This window comes from Silene latifolia, chromosome Y (genome assembly GCF_048544455.1).
Source record: "Silene latifolia isolate original U9 population chromosome Y, ASM4854445v1, whole genome shotgun sequence".
NCBI classification, from domain to species: domain Eukaryota; kingdom Viridiplantae; phylum Streptophyta; class Magnoliopsida; order Caryophyllales; family Caryophyllaceae; genus Silene; species Silene latifolia.
The window spans coordinates 431,705,550-431,728,403 of NC_133538.1; the positions used below are offsets into that span (position 1 = coordinate 431,705,550).

The 22,854-nt window shown below is 39.9% G+C and overlaps 1 non-coding gene across 1 annotated transcript; it reads left to right on the forward strand.

The window, feature by feature from the left end:
• The first annotated feature begins 20,805 nt into the window (after positions 1–20,805).
• On the forward strand, positions 20,806–20,912 carry LOC141635786 (small nucleolar RNA R71). The gene has a single exon (XR_012540446.1). It is a non-coding gene; the product is annotated as a small nucleolar RNA R71 (small nucleolar RNA).
• Positions 20,913–22,854: the final 1,942 nt, after the last annotated feature.

The window sequence follows — 22,854 nt, forward strand, 5'->3', positions numbered from 1 at the left end:
GATCACAAAGACACAAGTGTCCTAGTTTTCCCCAGCGGAGTCGCCAATCTGTGGACATAGGCCACCCACACGCCAAGCCGATCCGTGGACATGCGGCAGTCTGAAAGGCATGATCGGTGGCGTAAAAAAATTCTTTCCACCGGATCGCTTTAGATCAGTCGGTTTCGTCTCGCAAGGGTCTCGAAATGATGTTAGAGATGTTCGGAGTCGCCACCAAGAAATTGTGGGATGCTTGGAAACCGTTCGAATCCACTTTATACCTAGGGCAACCAAGGCAAAAAGCGGTGTTTGACATAGATACTAAAGATATGGTGTCGTCCCTCTTTAGCATCATATCTCTAGAATGACTCTCGTTCGCACTGGATAAGGTCGTCCACTATCCAAATTTTCCGAGTAAGAGGTGAAGGTACGTATTGGGAAGCCCTTTAATCGGATATCCAATCCCGCCTGCAGTAGCGGCCTCTACTGATCGATCTTGGTTGGTTGAATGCAAAAGTTGATAAAACGGGTAAATGCATGAATGCGCATCCACAAGTTTAAACCTAACATGCGAGATTACTATGTCGGTTGTTTATCCAAATATCAAGTAATTGATGTCAAGTTGGATTTACTGTTTATTTGCTTGCAAGACGGAAATTAAACATCCATTTAGCGAGTTAGGTTTATGGTGCATAAAGTGATCCATTTGCCTTAGAAAGGCGTTTTGCAAATACAAAATAAAACGCGGATTTGTCAATCTGATCCGTCCTGTAATCGGGTTAATCGAAGTCGAGATCTTCTTAGACAAGTGATGGAAAGGAAGCAGGGACTGCATCAGGCAGCCTGTAGAGGCGCGAGCCTTAGGGCGATGCAAGGGGACCTGTCCAGGTTTGAACACTGGAAATCAGTGAGCTTGTTTAGGCGCGAGGTAGCAGACGACCCAAAGGAGTGTCTCCTGGTTGTTGAAAACGTTTGTAAAATGGTTTGTAAAAGGGTATTTGAACCCGTCTTTGTTGAAAAGGTCGTTTAGACCGCTTTTGTGCCAATATGGAGAACGAGACTTGAATAATCATCATTCTATTGACGATAATCGATGTCGGGCTCGGTTTTACAAGATTGACATGAATAGTTTTGAAAAATGTTTATTATGAACTAATTGTGTTAAGTTCATTGTTTGTACTTAGTCAATGTTCATCATGGTACTCGGGTTTAAACCGACATGATATGTGGAACCAAGGATGATTATGCATGTATGACTAATATGGTTATTTTGGAAAGTGTAAACTAATGAATAAAAGGTTTTAAGATGCCTTTTAAAATGTAATTAACCAAATATCATCACCGAAACACGGATTAAACCGTCATGGTATAAGGAACCAAGGATGATTACTTTCGTGGTTAAAAATGTTTATCATAGAAAATGATTTGAAATGGTAAAAACCGGTTGTTAAATGAAATAAAAATGGGAAGAATGAACTCAAACACGTTTGATTTTTGACCTGGACAGCCCATTGAGGCGCGAGCTACCTAGTTGTGACTAGGGCCTTCTGTTTCAGGTCAAAACTCGGTTTTGGCTCATTCGATCCGTAATTTGGACCATGTTATGCATGTTTTAGCATGTTAGAGTCATAAAAACAGATAAAAAGACATGAAAGAAGGGGATTAATTACACCCTCATACTAATATGCTAGGTCGAAGGTACGAAATCGACGGAAGTGTACAAACTTGTTAGGTCCGAAAACTCGGTTGAAAACCATTTTAGCAATGTAAAGAGTGTTTGTTTTGTTTAGTGATTGTGTAGTTGGTCAAAGTGGTTGGTCAAGTTATTTAATGCATGATGACGGTACCAAACAATGTGTATGGCTTGTTTTTTCGATTGGTAGGTTGAAAATACGTGTCGGTTTGTGACTTGAGAAGTCGAGTCTAAAATTTTAAGGGAGAAATGAGGGGGCGGACACTCGCGTACCTTCAAATGGTGGCATTTTAGGGGTATTTATAGAGGATTTAGTGGTTGTGTGAGTTTTGAGCGACGTGGCCGCATGGGCTAATTGAAGAAGCGCGAGCCATTTCGCTGGTCTTCGAGCACTCTTGTCACTATCACGCACTTGAAATCATGATTTGTTCTATCCTAGGTTTTGGATGTCATGATTGTTGTACTTAACCATTCAAGTATACAGGGTATACTTAACATGGAAGCTTTGTCATGTTTGTTTTTGTGTTTGACTCGATTTGACTCGCTGTTGGAGTCGGGATTTAAATTTTGAGTCGGTTTTGGTCAGGTGTCGGTTTTCACTCAAGTTAGTGTCATTGTGACCCCATCGTCGTGCATAAAATACTCCGGATACTTTTGAAAAGTTTTGAAAATGTTTTGTTTTCAAAATCGTTTTGAGTTTTTCGATGTATAGTTATACAAATTGTCGATTAAACGTAACGATTCTTAACCATGTTGTAGTCCGATAATCATCGGGTGTTTGTCAGGGATTCGACAGATACTGGGTATCTACATGAGTATAAATGGAAATGTTGGTATGAAATGGTGATAGAAATAGACACATGTCTGATCATGTGGTAGATCTAACGCGGTATATGTGGAAAATATCGGTATACTTCCTTTAAGATTATTAGGATTATAACGAAATTATAATAATGAAAACTAGTCATAAACGAATTTACATAAACAAAAGGAATAGATATTAAGAATCAACCTTTGGTCCTTGCAATATTGGCCTAAGAACAATATCGAAATCGATGTCCTCCTAATCGTTGCACCCAAAATGTGATGAGAAATGCCCTTGCTCTTGCTAGAATAGATCCCCAAAATGTTTAAAAAGTTTTAGGGTTTTTGTTGTGATGAGAGAAAATTAGGTCAAAGAGAATTAAGAGAAAAATCATCTCTTTTTCCTCCCTTTGTAACCGTGTAAATGAAGAGTAATTAGGGGAAGATTTTTCTTCCTCTTTTTACTCTTTTCGGTTTTTGCCACCAACCAAAAATAAGGAGCAAAAATATCTTCTTATTTTAGGTTGGTATATGTAATGTATAAATGTGTATTTTATTTCAAATGTCATATTTATGTCGACATGTATTAATAAGTCTACACACAACAGTTTGTAGTCGATTTATTAATACCGGTCTGTCAACATTTTATTATGACAATTTCGCATAATATACATTAACTATAAATATCGCATATTTATAATTTGCTAATTAAATATAACTGGTTACATTTAATTACGAATTAATATCTTAATCCGTTTAAGCTTACACTATATACATTAATTAAATATAACATTTTATATTCAATTTTACGAATTAACAGCTAATCCGTCTCAGCTAATATTATTTAATTGTATTAAATAATCGTCTCATCATCACATTGACTAACTGTTTAGTCAAATACATGGAATAACCTTTTAGTCATAAGGCATCAATGTGATCATATTTTCATACAATCACATCTCTCAAACACATCCTTTAGGTGTGACTTTTAGGGACCAGTTGATCACCGCCATCAGTATGATAATAACGTCAAACTTCTAGCAAGCCAACCGTTATTAAGTAAACGTTGATCAACTGATAAAATACGAAGTATACCCTTGTGAACCTATAAGAGATTTATATATGTTATCACACTAACTGTGGAGGACACAAGCTCCAACAAACTCCCACTTGTCCTCACAAGTGCATGTGCGATAACCGATTCTCATATCCTAAAATTTCTCCCACTCAATGTAAAACAATTTGCAAAATCCGTATTCACAAAGGTCGTATTTTACAAGTGATCAATATCAAGAGTGGTTTTCCCGACTATAGAGTAACTTAACTGATAAACGAATCATCATTCGAGCATGGCCATGCATTTCAGTTACAACTCCTCGAGTGGCCCTGAGAAATAACTAAACCTGATAAAGGTTGGATATTTTCTTCAACTCGAATCCTGCAGATATAAGCACAGTATGAAATGACCCAGAAAAAATCTGCTAAGCCTCCTGTTACGGTTGACCATGAGAAAGAAACCAAAGACACCCAAAAACTGCCTTAATCTCAAGAGACAGTCGATAGTCAAAAGAATCGACTCTAGGAACACAATGGACGTCCAATCCACGACCTGGCACCGAATGTTTTTAAAAATTTAGGACTCCATTTCGTTGTCACAAAAATTGTCCTACGAGGTATCGTTATAACTCACATCTGTGATCGATCAGCCAACCGTTTGACTTATGGCTCGTTGAACCCACCATCAATCGACTGCACAATATAATAGCTAGAGTTATCAGCTCATGTAGGCGATTACGGACCAAAACAAATATAATGTAATTCAGTTCACTTTGTGGCGTTCAATGTTATCGTATGACACGTCTGTCGTGTACCTGTCAAAAATAAACTAACTAAACTAACTATATAGCTAGGGAAGTCAGGTCGATCTCCACAGAGAGGCAAGATATTTGTAGTAGTCCGTCTATTTGGTCACAAATGGGGGGGGGGGGGGTTGTTTGATTTGTTGTCTAAACTACGAGTTTTGAAGGAAAGAGAAATAACGGCAAGAGCAATAAAAACAGAGAAATAAGGATAAAACTATCAGATAGAGAGGGACATGTCAGGATTTCAGTTCAATACGGTAGTCCAGTGACTCAGCTGTAAATGACTCAGACGAATTAATGTAAGACGGATGTTGAAAGGTCCTTTCGGTCCACTTTCTATCCTAAAATACCACTAACATAACTTTCATTCTCGTCAGGGTAGTCTACTGTTCATTGCAGGCCTATTTAGTCCAACCTTTCGATCTAGGATTAATTTTAGCCAGATTAAAGGTTAACTCAGAAGTGTGCACTCAACTAAGTCGAATAAATACAATTAAATTGTTATGGTGACAGAGTCTTGTAATTAATTCATCTGTTTCATATACTACATCGTCACTTTCCTATCGCAGAACCCCTAATCCCAACATGAAAGGGGTTTAGCTGCTCATGTCGCTAATTAAACTAACAGCGGATAATATTCCAGCAGTAAACATAATGAAATAACAATTAAAAAAGCATAAAAGAGAATTAGGGCAAAAGAATAAATGCAATGAAATGAAGAATTAAAGCGAATAAAAGATTAATTATTATAAAGAGAAGAGAAAGGAATTACAATCAAGCGAATTCCGGCGTAAAGAACAAAATCCGAGCAAAAGCAATCCCAAGAACAAGGTTACAGTGAAGAGGAATGGTTTACGCAGTAAAGTTTGATAAAAAAAACTAAGTAGTAAGTAAATCTGATACTAATAACCTAACTAATGTAGGTTTAAATAGGAAGAGTAAATAAGTTTTGCGGAATTAAAACATAGCACGAGCTAATTAAAGCCCATAATCAGCGAAACCACTCGATCGAGTGGATTAAAACCACTCGATCGAGCAAACACCTCAACAAATCTACTCGATCGAGTAGAAAGTTACTCGATCGAGTAACTGGTCTTTCTGCAAGCTAAGGATCGAGTGGAAAACCACTCGATCGACCACCCTGGGACGTGAAAACCACTCGATCGAATGGTAGAACTGCTCGATCGAGTACTTTGACTTCATTTCAGCTCAAGTCCGCGCCTAAATGCCTCGTAATCCGTGCCATGACGCTTCCAAACGTAGTATCTCACTCTGGAAAATCCCGTCTCCTCTAAATGCAAGCAAAAAGGACGAAAAAGAGTACGATTCCACTACTTTAGCGTTCATTTCTACAAAATGGACAAAACGAACCAAAGTAGCAAATTCGGGGCAAAATACTATAAAAACAGTATAAAAATGCATAGAAATACGTGCTGAAAAAGGCTAAAAAGACTATATAAAAAGCACGTATCAAATCTCCCCAAACCGAACCTTTACTCGTCCTCGAGTAAACTCAAAACTAAACTAATGGAACGGAAATGATAATTAAGAGCTAGCTTAACTTATCTACTTGAACCAATTTAATGCAACAGAAACTAACAGTTAAAGCTAAGCAGTCAATACGCAAACGAATTATAAGCTGATCAGAAATATAGCCAACCTATCGACCTTGCAAGACCAACAAAATCGGACTCTCTCGTGGTCACTCTTCTCTCATGAAGCAAAGGGTGAATAATATGTAAAAGAGAGAAGGAAAGGCAGTCACTCACCTAACTGCGACCTACATAGCATGCATGCAACAAAAATGAAAGACAATTCAAGTAATAATGCACACACTCCAACCAATAATGTCCGTCACAGCCGAGGGCTTACAAATAATTAGGGAATAGTGAGGTTCAGGTGAGAAAGGGCAAAACATGTTATGGAAAAGTGGAGGTAAAAGCGTCAAGCTAGTTCCTAACGGGACCATAATAAAACCTTCTGAATCTCAACTAACCGAAAAACTAAGTACAAGTGCCCTTCATTTGGCACAAAGCTCACTAAACTCAAACACAATCTCCTCAAAAATATAGAATAAGAATGGAGGAGTCAGACGGTCACAAACTTCCCTTTTTAAACACCGTCTGAAATAACTAACTGAAACAAACAATTCTTTTTTTTTTCAAACTTCTTTCTTTTTCTTCCTGATCTCACGTTTTCAGCTCTTTTTTTTATTCATTTTTTTTCTTTTTTTTTCTTTCTTTTTCTCACGTTTTCTTTTTCTTTCTTTTTCATTTCTTTTTTTTTTCTTTTTCCTTCTTCCTCAATTTTCCAACGACTCCATACAAAGGAAAAACGGGCCAAAATGCAAATGAAAACTCGTACCCAAAAGAACATACTAACTAGCTTGACTAGGCAGGCTTAATTTGGAATGTAATGGGTCAAAAAGGCAAATTTGGCTAATGTGGAGCTAAAGGGTGAAAAATAGAAAGAAAGATGAATTTGCAAGCACCTCCATGCATGTGACACCAACCACAAACTCGAATATGTGCATTTGACGAGAAATTGAATGTCATAAAAGTGCAAAAAAGATGAACATGCTATGCAAGGAGTACTACTCTCAATTCCTAATGAACTGGTCATGAATGTCACCAGTTATAAGGCTCTAAAACTCAGAATTTTCAAGTAGTTTGCCAATTTTTCAGGTCAAGTCTAAACAGCCATCTATATTTGAACAGAAACTCATAGACTATGCGTATGACAAAGCAAAAAACTATCAATAAAGTGCAAGGCTCAAGTAAAATGACAAGTTATAGTGAATTATCATCATGGAAATCTACCGTTCGGACTCAACCTATATGCAAAAGTAAACGTGAAATTTTTTGAATTTTTTTGAAATTTTCTAATTTTTTTGGATTTTTGAATTTTTAATGAAATAAATAAGCAATGCATGCTGAAAAATAAACGTGAATGCAAAAACAAATGCAAATGCAGACTCAAAAGGATGAAATACCCTCCCCAAACCAAAACGAACAACGCCCTCGTTGTCCTCCAGCATACACCAGCAGATATATACGGGGAAATGGGAATATACAACCAAAATAAAAGAAAAACAAAATTAAAAGGAGACGAAATAAAAGAGTAAGAGATACATACAAAATACGAACTTCCCCAAACCAGCCAGAAAACTGGGGAAGTGAGTAGACCAGTAGCTACTCGTCGTCGTCGTCACCGTCGTCGTCCACCACCGTGTACTCCGCGTCTCTCTCATCCTCTCTCCTCCTCCGCTCCTCAGCATGAGCTCTCTCCACTGCCACCTCCGGGTCCTCGTCCTCCTCCTCCTCAGACACTGGGTACCCCTCAGGTGGGTACCGGAAGAAGGAAGGGTATGGCCAACCTTCTGGGATCGGTCGGTGCCGCCAAAAGTGGTACTCGTACAGAGGGTGCAAGGCTAGAGCCAAGTCCCTCTCCATATGAGCCTGACGCGCTGCAACCTCAAGCAACAAACCATAAACGGCACCCCCTTGGTCTAGGACCGCGGGCGCCACAAAGGGAGGAGGTGGTATAAAAGTAGCCAGTAGGTCCGGCTGAGTCTGTGTCTGGTCAGTGGGAGTGGTAGTGGTAGTAGGAGTGGTAGTAGTAGTGGGAGTAGGGGTCGGAGCGGGAGCAGCCGTGGAAGGCTGGGTGCTCCCGGAAGGTGTAGACCCCTCTCCGGTCTCAAGACGCCGCTTCTTGGCGGCGGGTGCATCAGGAGGTGGTCGATGTGGAAGGTGAAGGTCAGGCAGTGGTGGCAGGTGGGCGCCCCTAGCAACAGTAGGAAGGGGCTCTAGACGGAGGAGAGTCTCACAAGGTAAGTCTACAGACAGGAAGCCGTCTATCTTCCATGTCTGGTAGTCTGGGGTAAGCCAATGCTGAGAAAGCATGGCATCCAGACTCAGTAGCCTCTCTCCCTGGAGGTACTGCAGGTCACGAGGTCAAACGGGGATGAGGGATCGGGCAAGAATGGTGGCTATGCCACCGCAGGCAATGGTTCCCGTCTCCTTCTTCCCCTGGCTCTAAAGGTACTGGGCGGTCAAGTAAGCTATGTTGAGGGTAAATGGACCCTCACAGTCGATGTTCAGGTAACCGCCCAGGATGGAGAGCTCGGTGTTTGTGATGTTGTTCGGCTCCTTTCGGCCGAAAATAGTGCCCCCCATCAGTCTAAGGAAACAACGAACAGCGGGGAGGTGGACCTGTTGAAGCTTTCGCTCCTGAAAAGTGGTGTGGGCTAGGGCTCTCCAGAGCTGACGGTAGACCGTCCTAGGGGTGGCAACTACGCCCGTAGAGGTAAGGCCAAGTAACCTACCAAACTCCCCTAAGGTCATCGGAAAGGTCCGGTAAAATAACCAGAAGGACACTGACGAACTAGAGGGGTCAGCATCGTGTGCCCAAGAGGAGAAGGTAAAGGAGCTGAGAAACTCGAGGCTCAGCTCCAGAAAAGTGCGGCCGCTCATAGTGATGAGCCCGGCCATCCCCGTGGCCCGCAGTAAGTCATAAACCGACTCGTAAATGCTGAGTCTCACAAGTGTCGTTTTCTCTAGAAAACGGGAAGGAACATGCACACAGCCTAGCAGGTTATAAAATTTCGTACGATGTAAAGCGTTAACAAAATGTACCTGCGGATAATCTGGGTGAGAGTCTAGGGAAGTGTCCCCTCGGACTGTGACTGTGCCAGAAGTAGAAGCAGCAGCTGAAGCAGAGGTAGAAGTGGATGGAGCTGGCGCAGAACGAGACTGTCTGCGACCCCGGCCTCTGGAACCCGAAGTAGTAGCCCGTCCAGAGACGGTGTGAGGGACCAGGGATGCTCTAAAAGCAGCTGCGGCTGCTGGCGAGTCCACCACAGGAGTAAAAGTAGGGGCTGGTGTAGGAGTAGGGGCTGCTATGGCCACCACTGAAGAAGAACTAGCAGCAGTGCTAGCTGTGGTGGTGACCGTAGAGGAAGTGGCAGCCTGAACTGAGCTAGCAGCAGAGCTAGCTGGAGCAAAAACTGTACCGGCAGCCGAAACTAGGAACACTGGGGCTGCGGTAGTCACTAAAGTGGTGACAGTGGCAACAGCAGGGCCACAGTCTGCAATCAGTAGCAATATCGCAACAAGGAAGCTAACTAGACAAATGACAGCAGCAATGGCCTGTCTAACAGTCGAAAATTTCGACTGTCCTGAACCCAAATCGCGAAAATCATGTGAAATTCGAAAAAGGCATGCTACAGACAGTGAGGAATTGGGGTTGATCATCAAGCAAGATAAACAAGGGCAATAAACACAATGAAAGTCGAAAAAAATCGACCAACCATGGATTTTCGAAACCCTAGGAACAATTTACCTCAATATAATTCAAAATAACGAAATTAAAAAGCAATGAGGAAGTAAAAATCACTTACTTGATGATAGAAATCCTACAATTGCAATTAATCTTCAATCAAACAAGCAAAACTAGCAATTTTCAAGCTAAAAACCGCAAACCCTAACCTTCTTCGAAAACCGTGTAAATGGACACCAATCAAGGGGAAAATAAGGGGCTATGAGAGATTAATTGACTAGCAAGAGATTGTAGGTGGCGGATTTGGAGATTGGGCACGAAAAAATGGGGATTTGGGGGATTTTGTGTCGCAATTAGGGGTGTTTAGACGAAAAATTAGGGACAAATGAAAAAGAAACCAAAAATAAGAAGTTCAAAGTAAAACTCCCTGCGTCCCTTTGCAATTCCACTCGATCGAGTGGTTTTAAACTACTCGATCGAGTAGAATTCTACTCGATCGGGAAGTCCCACTTATAGCTTTACTCGATCGACCAGATAAAGCACTCGGTCGACCAATTTTTCACTCGATCGAGTACAAAAAGTACTCGATCGAGCTCTTTTCTCGCGTAAGCTCTTGAATTTCGTCTATTCTTCCCTTGGGATGCGTAAAACTTCCCCAAACCTACATAAAAGCACGTGCAAAAGTATCCCAACATACCAAATATGCATATAAACAGTCTATAGTCTTAGTTCTACGCTAAAAATAGTCTATAAACTAATTGTCCTAATTAAAAGCAAAAATAAATTCTGCGGAAAATTCAAAAATTATCTATTACAAAGTGTTACATGGGGCATTTCCCCGCTTAATGCCCAATGTAATTCAGTGGCCCCTTGAAAGGCTCCTGACTGGAGGACGTCATCTCAGCAACGTTGACTGTCCTCTTCAACTTCCATGAGCATGAATTATCATTTGAAACGGTAGGAGGGGAGTAGTTCACATCCACATAAGCACGAACCTTCCTCGTCCTTTCTCCTCTATCACCGGATGTAGCATCATCATCTCCAATTTGATTGACCGTAATTGCACCATGTCCCTTGACTGCTCCTTCATTGCTTTCATCTGTACCTGCAGCAAGGAAAACAGACGAACTTTCCTCCTTTTTGCTCTCAGTCTGAGGCGGAGGGGTAATAATTGCAGCACAATACTCCAAATTTTCAACTGGAGTGTCAATAATAGGATCAATAGAAGAGAGAGCATTGCAAGGCTGAGCTTGCATGGGAGCCCTGTGACACCCTCATTTATTGCGGAAAAGTAAACACATAATTCTAGATAAAAACTGCATGGATATGTTTGTAATAGGTTCATTTGGGTAAAAACCTGTAATTTTTAAAACCTGAACTTGTTATAAAAATATCCAAATGGGAAGGTGTCAAACATGCAAGGTCCAAAATAAACCTCATAAATAAAACATCGCTAAAGTCGCGAAATAAAGTTATACAACCCAAGTATGAAAAAGGGAGACATATGTCCCTAAAAAGTATATGACCTAAAAAGTGTTCAAGGGTCACAATAAAATAAAGCCAATCTAGGTCTCAAGGTTACTTTGCTCGCTAGCTCGTCCATGTACCCCATATATGCATCACCTACCTGTCAATCGCATTTTATACAAATACGAAAGCCACAGTCAGTGGGGAGTAACTCCGAGTTCTCCCAGCCACGAAATGTCATAATTAATATAACATGTAAACATAAGAATATGAATATGAATAACACATAGCCTTAGCATATAGATTCTAGACAATCATGCTTATCATGTGAACAACAATACGACAACACATAGTCCTAGCATGTGAATACTAGACCGACTCATACTACACTATCATGTGAATCACATAACATCCAGGAATCCAAACTCTATCAACCATAGCCGGCTTTCATCTCACCTTCTATGATTCATAGAATCATCAAACAAGAAAGGACAATATATCTAGAGACAGGCATAAGTTCTTAGGACAGTCAATTGTCACTCTGTAACTCGAGTCTATACCACGAGGTAAGGTAAACACCCTAGTCCTAAACCTGCGCAGACCTAGCGACATGCGGAAAGTACCGCATCCAAGACCCATGATCACACACATGAGTATTCCTAAGGAGTCCACCAAAGGGTTGGCTAGTACTTAAGCTGACCACATACTTCTAAGAGTACGTCAGGAGGTCATGCCCTAACTTGGATATAAGCCCACCAAGCTAAGACACAAAGGCTATTAAGCGGTGAACATATACTCGTCAAAAACTATAATAGCATATCTATGACGAAGACCGAAATACTCACCTAGGACCTAGTCCCAGCTTGAATACTTTAGCCCACTCCACACAAGACAAGTAGGACACCCAATTAATCATAAGAGGGGCAAAGAGTCCGAACTTGCACACACAAAAGATCATACACACCCTAGCATATGAAAGACTACGCAAGAGCATATTCAGCTAACAATCCAACAATATCTCCAATATCGATAATAATCCAAATTCCAGCTAACCAACAGTACCATAATCCATGAGAACAACCTAAAATGGCAAAGAGGCAATAAGACTCAAGCATAAGGCATCCAAAGCATCCAACAACCAACATGTGAAATGATAATTACAAATATCAAGGTATAAACATAAAACATCCAATAACAACCAAACTAACCTCAAAGACAAACCCTCGACCCTAGTCCCGCGACGGGTCATTGGTCAAATCGAGGCTGACCGGTTTAAACCTAGTTTGACCAAACTCGTTCGGTCAATCTGGCCCAGCTCAGAGTCTTGGCCTACTTTGGCCCAAATCACAAAATTCATCACAATATCATTCTCATGCTATTTCCAATTTCTATCATGTGAAAAATTATCAACATAAGGAAATATATTCCAACTTACAAAATATCCAATTCAATTAAATTCTCGCATAATAAAATAGTATAAATAACCGTCTCACACAAGAGTAAACGTTTCTATAAATTTTATCGATAAAACGACGCCATTTACTCATACGGACTCCGAATTGAGTGATTCAAGTGGCTAAACCACCTAATTTTTCGATGCCTTTCAATCTGTTATATTTTTGGAAACATTGGAAAACGTCTCGGTCCGGTACTGACGCGTTCCAGCCAACACGCGGACTTGTCACAACACATAATTCCTCATCCAAATTTGTTCTAAACAATAATATACAAATGGTTAACATAAATTAAACATAAGCATACTCATCTTACTCCATTCATTCATTTATCAACAAGATCGTCTCAAACAATAACAAACAACAACAAACAACGAATACAACTACTAATGTGACATTAATTCGTCGAGTAACTCGGAATAGTTACCTTAAGTTAGCAAAGAGACAAGTAATAACTTGAGAAAGCTTATAAAACCCAAAATTACTCTTCATCTTCAATCAACATATGAGTCACCTAACTCATCTTCAAATTCTTCACCTATAAGAACAACAAAAACACAATTATTAAGCTTAAATTCGAAACCCTAAAAAAAAGTGTCTTAAACAAAATTTGGGGGAAATGAAAATAAAGCTTACTAGTAGATGAGGATTGAAGAGAGGATTCCGAATATATAATTTTTATGCGATTTGGTGGAGAAATGAAGAAGTTATGGTGGATTTAGGGATTGTAAGGAGGTTATTTTGAGAGAAATTTGGTGTTTGAGAGAAGGAAGTGATAGAATGAGAATTGAGGAAATGAAAGATGAAGAGGAGACCCATGGAGGATGGAGGGTGCATGGTTTTGGGTGGGGTGTTTGGGTGAGTTTCAATTGTTTACGTTTTGGTTCGTTTCGACAGAAATTAGAAATATTCGTCGAACGCGATTTCCGAGAAAATTAAAGTTCTTAAACACGATTTTACTAAAAGATTAAGTACTCATATGCCCAATATCCAAACACGTTTACCCAACGACCGTAAGAAATGGGAAAATCCCGATTTTACGACTTTTATCCGAAATCTATTTTATCAAAGGAAAAAGGTTTAAATATAGTTTAAATCACTTTTAAACATTTCTAAACTATCAAAAATAATTACATTTCTTCAAAATAAAATAAGATTATATTTTATCAAATAGATTTTATTTCAAATAAATTAATATTAAATTAAAATAGATTAAAATATTACTTTTAAAATATAATAAAAGTCTTCGAATTTACGGGGTGTTACAATCATCCCTCCTTTTAAGAAAGTTTCGTCCCCGAAATTTAGAAGAAGGAACATTGTATATATGTAGGTCTATCTCCTTAAAATCAAATAAACAAAATCTTCAAAATATGGACGTATGAAGTATAAGTGTCTTTTCAATGGAACGGAAAATCCTCGTCGGCCGTTCAAGAACATCAACATTCCAAATCAAAGACATAAAAATATATTTTTTTACACCAACAAATGAGAAAACCAATTATCGGACGTCTCCAATAACGAGCTTTACCACGAATTGACGTTAAAACCAGTGGAAAACAGTAAAACATTTTCAAAAATCTTTAGTTTGAAACTCTATAAAAAGGATAATAACTCCACTAGCTATGACCAAACTCTAACTACGATTTTTAAACAACTAAGCAAGGACTACTAACGCGGAGGGTATTTAAGAGAAGGAGAGGAACACTCGAAAGGATAGCTAAAACTCACAAGAATTAGATAAAGGAAAGAGGATTACCTCACGAGAAAAGTTTGGGATATTTAGCTAACATAGAGGATTCAGGCTCCCAAGTTTCTTCTTCGACATTTCCACAACGCCAAAGTATACGAACTAGGGGCACCACTTTGTTTCTAAGTTGCTTGTTTGCCCTTTCGAGGATTCGGATCGGCCTTTCTTCCAAAGCCAAGTTGGGTTCCAAATCCGGGATTTCTTCTTGAATAACATGGCTTGGATCGCTAATGTACTTCCTCAACTGAGATACATGGAAGACATTATGAACCTTGCTCAAATTCGGGGGCAACTCCGAACGGTAAGCAACGGGGCCAATCTTCTCAAGCACACGGAAAGGTCCAATGTATTTGGGACTCAGCTTTCCTTTCACACCAAACCGTTTCACCCCTTTCATAGGTGATACCTTAAGGAACACTCGATCATCAACCTCAAAGGCAAGTGGTCGACGACGGACATCGGCATAAGATTTCTGTCGGTCTTGAGCGGTTTTCATACGCTCTCGAATGATCTGAACCTGATTGATGGTCTCAGTCACCAAATCGGGTCCCAACACATGAGCATCTTAGACATGATCCCAACAAACAGGACTACGGCACTTTCTACCGTACAAAGCTTCATAAGGTGACATCTTGATAGAGGAATGATAGCTATTGTTGTAGGAGAATTCGACAAGAGGTAAACATTTCTCCCAAGAAGTGTGGAAGTCTAAAGCACAAGCACGAAGGAGGTCCTCTAAAGCCTGGATAGTCCTCTCAGTCTGCCCATCTGTAGCGGCATGAAAAGCGGTACTCATCAGTAGCTTACTACCCATGGCTTCTTGCAAAGCAGTCCAGAAACGGGAACAGAATCTAGGGTCACGATCTGAAACTATATCCTTAGGCACTCCATGGTAGCGTACTATCTCCTTCACGTAGGCACCAGCTAGGACATCTAAGTTCCATATCTCCTTGATAGGTGTAAACCTAGCACATTTGGTCAATCGATCTACAACCACCCAAACAGCATCTTTTCCACTCGCAGTCTTAGGTAAAGCCATCACAAAGTCCATGGAGATGGACTCCCATTTCCAAAGGAGAATCATCCAAAGGTTGTAGCAAACCCCCGGGTTTCTGATGCTCAATCTTCACTTTCTGACAGGTAAGACACTTGCTAACATACTCTAGGACATCAATCTTCATCCTAGGCCACCAAAACTGTAATCTCAAGTCTTTATACATCTTGTCACCACCAGGATGAATAGAGTAAGGAGAAAGGTGAGCTTCATCAAGGATCTTCTTCCTCAACTCGGCTACTCTCGGAACATACATCCTACCTGGGTAACGAAGGTATCTATCACTATCCACCACACAATCCTTAGCTTGCCCAAGTTCTATTTTTTCTTGAATGGACTTGAAAGTAGCATCCTCAGGTAGGCAAGTACGGATCTCACGGTAAAAGTCGGGTTCTGCACTCAAGGCACTAAGATAGTCAAAGCCCTTCCCAACAAGGCTTATCCCTAACTTTTGAAATTCCGTTATAAGTTCATCAGGTAACACGCGGATAGTGCTCAAAGAGTGACTAGTCTTCCTACTCAAAGCATCGGCCACCCCATTTGCTTTCCCTTTATGATAAATCAACTCGGCATCATAATCATTCACCAACTCTAGCCATCTTCTTTGCCTCATATTCAATTCTTTCTGGGTAAAGATACACCTCAAACTCTTATGATCGGTATAAATGCGGCAATGAACTCCAATAAGGTAATGTCTCCATGTCTTCAAGGCATGCACCACGGCAGCTAACTCAAGATCATGAGTCGGATAGTTCACTTCATGAACTCTCAGCTGTCGAGAAGCATAAGCAATAACCCTTCGATTTTGCATCAAGGCACAACCTAAACCATGCTTTGAAGCATCACAATAAACATCGTAGTCCACACCATCCTCAGGTAAGGTCAACAAGGATGTCAAAGATAGAGTTTCATAGGTTATGAGTTTCAAACTTAAAGAAGGAGCATGATGAAGCGAGAAAGAGAGGTATGAATGGTAACCCTTATGGACAAAGAAGAAAGGAATTAGACAACAAGGAAACGCCAGGTACTCAAACCTCAAACAACAACATCATCCTAAACGGTTCCAAAAACTTCCTAACAATAAAATTTATAACCACAACACTTCCTAGGATTTCCTCAAAACACTCATGTTACTTCATCCTAAGCAATTTCATGAAACAAGGTACTCCACTATAAGTGTGATCTCATGACTCCAAATCCTCAAACATCCACAAACAACTTCCACAACATCATGGTCAGCGCTCCAACAAAGCTATACTCGTATCCAAAGTGATCATGGAAGCCAATCAAAAACTCGACTTACTTAGTTTTAAGTCAAGCTCTAAGCACTGGCATCCCAAGACACGTCTCACTACACTTCCCAAGCCTTTCTAATCCCAAACATAAACAACAAAGCCAAATTCCATAATCTTAGCAACAAACGTAACTCACACTCAACACAAATAACTCCACTAAACAACCACACTCACTTTATCAAGGAACTAGGTATAAGAATCACTAAGTATGTCTCATCACACTACCTAAGTCTTTCCAGTATCAAATCCTCTCAAAACCAGGTTTAAGGGTCAGACACAAACAATCTCCTCAAAAGTCGAATTTTCCAACCAAGGTCAACATTTCTCAAAAGAGAGAGTACTATCAAAAAGGCGTTAAGGAAGGATAAGCAAGGAACAAAGGACAAGTTAAGGGTATAAGAGTAACTTCCAAAGTAAAACAGAAGAGAGTTTAGAAGAAGAATAAGCATCAAGAGATAAAGAATAAGGCAATGTACTCAAAGAATGAAAAACATCTTCAAGGAAGTAGAAGCATTCTTTCAAAGGTTGAACAAATCTTCAATCCTCAGCAATAGGCACCAAATCTTGATCACCACATTGGTAAGTTCACGGTCATTGATCCAAGGGCACAACAATTATTAAATGGCAATCAACAAACATGTTAGAACCTAAGAAATAGCAATCACAAAGAGACTACAACATAAAGTCCAAAGTCTACCCATCTTATCCATCTCTCGAGTTTATTATTTGAAGGTCAAGTTATTTATATTAGGGTGCACAAACGTGCGTCGGGAGCAAATATGCTCTGATACCAACTGTGACACCCTCATTTATTGCGGAAAAGTAAACACATAATTCTAGATAAAAACTGCATGGATATGTTTGTAATAGGTTCATTTGGGTAAAAACCTGTAATTTTTAAAACCTGAACCTGTTATAAAAATATCCAAATGGGAAGGTATCAAACATGCAAGGTCCAAAATAAACCTCATAAATAAAACATCGCTAAAGTCGCGAAATAATGTTATACAACCCAAGTATGAAAAAGGGAGACATATGTCCCTAAAAAGTATATGACATAAAAAGTGTTCAAGGGTCACAATAAAATAAAGCCAATCTAGGTCCCAAGGTTACTTTGCTCGCTAGCTCGTCCATGTACCCCATATATGCAGCCAACACGCGGACTTGTCACACACATAATTCCTCATCCAAATTTGTTCTAAACAATAATATACAAATGGTTAACATAATTAAACATAAGCATACTCATCTTACTCCATTCATTCATTTATAAACAAGATCGTCTCAAACAACAACAAACAACAACAACAACAACAAACAACGAATACAACTACTAATGTGACATTAATTCGTCGAGTAACTCGGAATAGTTACCTTAAGTTAGCAAAGAGACAAGTAATAACTTGAGAAAGCTTCTAAAACCCAAAATTACTCTTCATCTTCAACAACATATGAGTCACCTAACTCATCTTCAAATTTTTCACCTATAAGAACAACAAAAACACAATTATTAAGCTTAAATTCGAAACCCTAAAAAAAAGTGTCTTAAACAAAATTTGGGGGAAATGAAAATAAAGCTTACTAGTAGATGAGGATTGAAGAGAGGATTCCGAATATATAATTTTTATGCGATTTGGTGGAGAAATGAAGAAGTTATGGTGGATTTAGGGATTGTAAGGAGGTTATTTTGAGAGGAATTTGGTGTTTAAGAGAAGGAAGTGATAGAATGAGAATTGAGGAAATGAAAGATGAAGAGGAGACCCATGGAGGATGGAGGGTGCATGGTTTTGGGTAGGGTGTTTGGGTGAGTTTCAACTGTTTACGTTTTGGTTCGTTTAAATGAAAATTAGAAATATTCGTCGAACGCGATTTCCGAGAAAATTAAAGTTCTTAAACACGATTTTACTAAAAGATTAAGTACTCATATGCCCAATATCCAAACTCGTTTACCCAACGACCGTAAGAAATGGGAAAATCCCGATTTTACGACTTTTATCCGAAATCTATTTTATCAAAGGAAAAAGGTTTAAATATAGTTTAAATCACTTTTAAACATTTCTAAACTATCAAAAATAATTACATTTCTTCAAAATAAAATAAGATTATATTTTATCAAATAGATTTTATTTCAAATAAATTAATATTAAATTAAAATAGATTAAAATATTACTTTTAAAATATAATAAAAGTCTTCGAATTTACGGGGTGTTACAAGCCCTCCGGGACTTAGACTGATGAAAAATCAGCTCCTCGTCCCCTACCTGAAAGGTCAAAGTCTTGCCCCCGACGTCTATAACTGCACGAGCAATAGACAAAAATGGTCTCCCTAAGATAATAGGGGTGTGTGCATCTTCGGGGATGTCTAAGACAACGAAATCAACGGGAATAAAGAACCTCCCGATCCTCACAGGTACGTCTTCTACTATACCTAGTGGTCGTGATATACTACGGTCGGCCATCTGGACTGTCATGTTAGTACAACTCAGCTTTGTCAGACCAAGTCTCTTAGGCAGAGATAACGGTAAGACACTTACGCTAGCGCCTAAATCGCATAGCGCATTATCAATCAAATAGTTACCGATATGACACGGAATTGAAAAACTACCCAGGTCTGACTGCTTAGGAGGTAACTTATTTTGAAATAGGGCTGACCCCACCTCAGTCAAAGCTACGGTCTCACTATCACTAATACTCCTCTTACGCGATAAAATTTATTTCATACACTTGAGATAAGAGGGTACCTTTGTTAGCAACTCAGTGAACGGCACAGTGACTTCCAAGATTTTCAGAAGTTCGACAAATTTGCCGAATTGTTGATTGGCCTTAGTATTCTGCAACCGCCTCGGGAAGGGAACCGTAATACTTATCTCGAGTCCCTTGTTTCTCTCTTCCAATGTATCTTCCGGAGCAAGTTCTGTATCCTTTGGACGCTTATTACCTCTCGAACGAGGTCTTTCCGGTGATTTATCACTTAAACGAGCACTAGCAGGCTCTCGAATAAGCTTCGCGTCATCAAAACAACTCGATCGACCAATATACCCATTCGATAGAGTAGAATCTTCAATAATATCACTCGATCGAGTGAAATTTTCACTCGATCGAGTAACTCCATTTTTCTCTTCACTCGATCGAGTAGATAAACTACTCGATCGACCAGTTTGCTCTTCCTGTTCACTCGATCGAGTGGAAAAACCACTCGATCGAGCACTTTCTTGCCCAAATCTGCTCGATCGACCACCTCAAACCAGTCAATCGAGAACTTGATTTGCCGTGAGCTAACTTTCTTCGATAGAACACTGTTCATCATCAGTTACAGCTCTCCTCGGGTCTTATTTTTGTAATTCCGGTCCCTCATAAGAACGACCGCTTCTCAGATTTATCAAGTTTACCGTCTAGTGTGGATTCTTCTCATTTTGAGTCGGTAATTGACCCTGCTTTCTTGAGGGTTGATTCATGGCTAGTTGGGCAACTTGAGTTTCAAGTGCCTTTATGGACGCATCTTTATGTTGATCACTCAGCTGAAATTGCTTTGTAAAAGCTTGCAACATAGACTTAAGCTCACCAATTTCACTCACCCCAGCGGAAGATGATGCACCATGGTTAGGAGGAGTAACGGAAGGAGGCTTCTAGAAGCCTTGTTGATTCTTATGTGGAGGAACATAAGGCTGCTGCTGGTGCGGAGGAGGTGTAGGATTAAGCACATTTTGACTAGTCCACCTCAAATTGGGGTGGACTGCCCCTTGATTATTGTAATAGGAACCTCCCCCTTGCCTATATTGCTGAAAGGCAAGGACTTGTTCCTTCTCTACAAGACAGCCAACAGCAGTGTGGCCGTCATTACTCCCACATCTCTCACATGAAACGGTCTCTCCTCTAGTAAGAACATGGACCGTATGAGGCTCCCCAGCAGCTTGTAACTCCAACTTGTCAAATCTAGCATTCATGGTCTCCAGCTGAGCCAAAACCTGCTTATCAACCGCATGAACTGTTCTAATCTCATCCCTCGGATTACCATACTCGGCACTGTGATTAGCCATCTCTTCAATAAGAGACCATCCCTTATCGTCATCTGTATTCTCCTGGAATCTTCCACTGGATGCCGCATCAAGTATGGCTCTTTGATCGTCATACAACCCATTGTAGAACTCATTAGCTAAAAACCATGGGTCAAAACCATGGTGAGGGATAGACCTCACCAACTTCTTGAATCGCGATCATGCCTCATAGAAACTTTCATCGGGAGCCTGTCTGAAACTAGTAATCTTGGCCCTCAGCAGATTAGTGCGTTGTGGAGGGAAGTATCTCTTGTAAAATGCAAGAGCAAGAGACTCCCAATCTGTAACCCAAAGAAATTTGTGCGGTCAAGTCGTCGATCACCACTCCCGGGTGAATGAGCTAAAGAGAAAGGAAATAGAACTTCCTTAATCTTGTCTTGAGTTACCCCCTTAGTGGCGGGGATAGTAGAACAGTAATCGCTAAAGGTCTCCATATGCTTCCTCGGATCCTCACCTGCCACACCTCTATAGATATTCCTCTCCACCAGATTGATATAAGAAGGACGGATGTCGAATGTATTCCCATCATCAGTCTGGAGATTGAAACCCTTCGGAATAGAGGATGCTTTAGGCACTGAATGACTGGAAAGCTTAGGCATCTTTACTGTAAAAATCGGACTGTCTTCGATAAGAGAGTGATGTAGCTCTGGCTCGAAAGTACTCAAGTCTTCCTTTCGTGATTTCCTTTGCAGACGGAGTCTATGCCTGAATAATCTCTCTAGCTCTGAATCAACTGAAACTAATTCAAACCTATCTGACCTGGGCATAAACAACACTTAAAGAAAATAATAAGAACAGCCTCAAGGAATAAAAATTCCCTGAGACGGATAAAATAAACGGAACGAAAACAAATAGGGCAATTGCCTCCCCGGCAACGGCGCCAAAATTTGACACGTCTGTCGTGTACCTGTCAAAAATAAACTAACTAAACTAACTATATAGCTAGGGAAGTCAGGTCAATCTCCACATGGAGGCAAGATATTTGTAGTAGTCCGTCTATTTGGTCACAAATGGGGGGGGGGGTGGGGGTTGTTTGATTTGTTGTCTAAACTACGAGTTTTGAAGGAAAGAGAAATAAAGGAAAGAGCAATAAAAACAGAGAAATAAGGATAAAACTATCAGATAGAGAGGGACATGTCAGGATTTCGGTTCACTACGGTAGTCCAGTGACTCAGCTGTAAATGACAGACGAATTAATGTAAGACGGATGTTGAAAGGTCCTTTCGGTCCACTTTCTATCCAAAAATACAACTAACTTAACTTTCATTCTCGTCAGGGTAGTCTACTGTTCATAGCAGGCCTATTTAGTCCAATCTTTCGATCTAGGATTAATTTTAGCCAGATTAAAGGTTAACTCGGAAGTGTGCACTCAACTAAGTCGAATAAATACAATTAAATTGCTATGGTGACAGAGTCTTGTAATTAATTCATCTGTTTCATCTACTACATCGTCACTTTCCTATCGCAGATCCCTAATCCCAACATGAAAGGGGTTTAGCTTGCTCATGTCGCTAATTAAACTAACAAAGATAATATTCCAAAGAAGAAAACATAATGAAATAACAATTAAAAAGCATAAAAGAGAATTAGGGCAAAAGAATAAATGCAATGAAATGAAGAATTAAAGCAAACAAAAGATTAATTATTATAAAGAGAAGAGAAAGGAATTACAATCAAGCGAATTCCGGCGTAAAGAACAAAATTCGAGCAAAAGCAATCCCAAGAACAACGTTACTGTGAAGAGGAACGGTTTACGCAGTAAAGTTTGATAAAAAAAACTAAGTAGTAAGTAAATCTGATACTAATAACCTAACTAATGTAGGTTTAAATAGGAAGAGTAAATAAGTTTTGCGGAATTAAAACATAACACGGGCTAATTAAACCCCATAATCATCGAAACCACTCGATCGAGCAAACACCTCAGCAAATCTACTCGATCGAGTAGAAATTTACTCGATCGAGTAACTGGTCTTTCTGCAAGCTAAGGATCGAGTGGAAAACCACTCGATCGACCACCCTGGGACGTGAAAACCACTCGATCGAGTGGTAGAACTGCTCGATCGAGTACTTTGACTTCATTTCAGCTCAAGTCCGCGCCTAAATGCCTAGTAATCCGTGCCATGGTGCTTCCAAACGTAGTATCTCACTCTGGAAAATCCCGTCT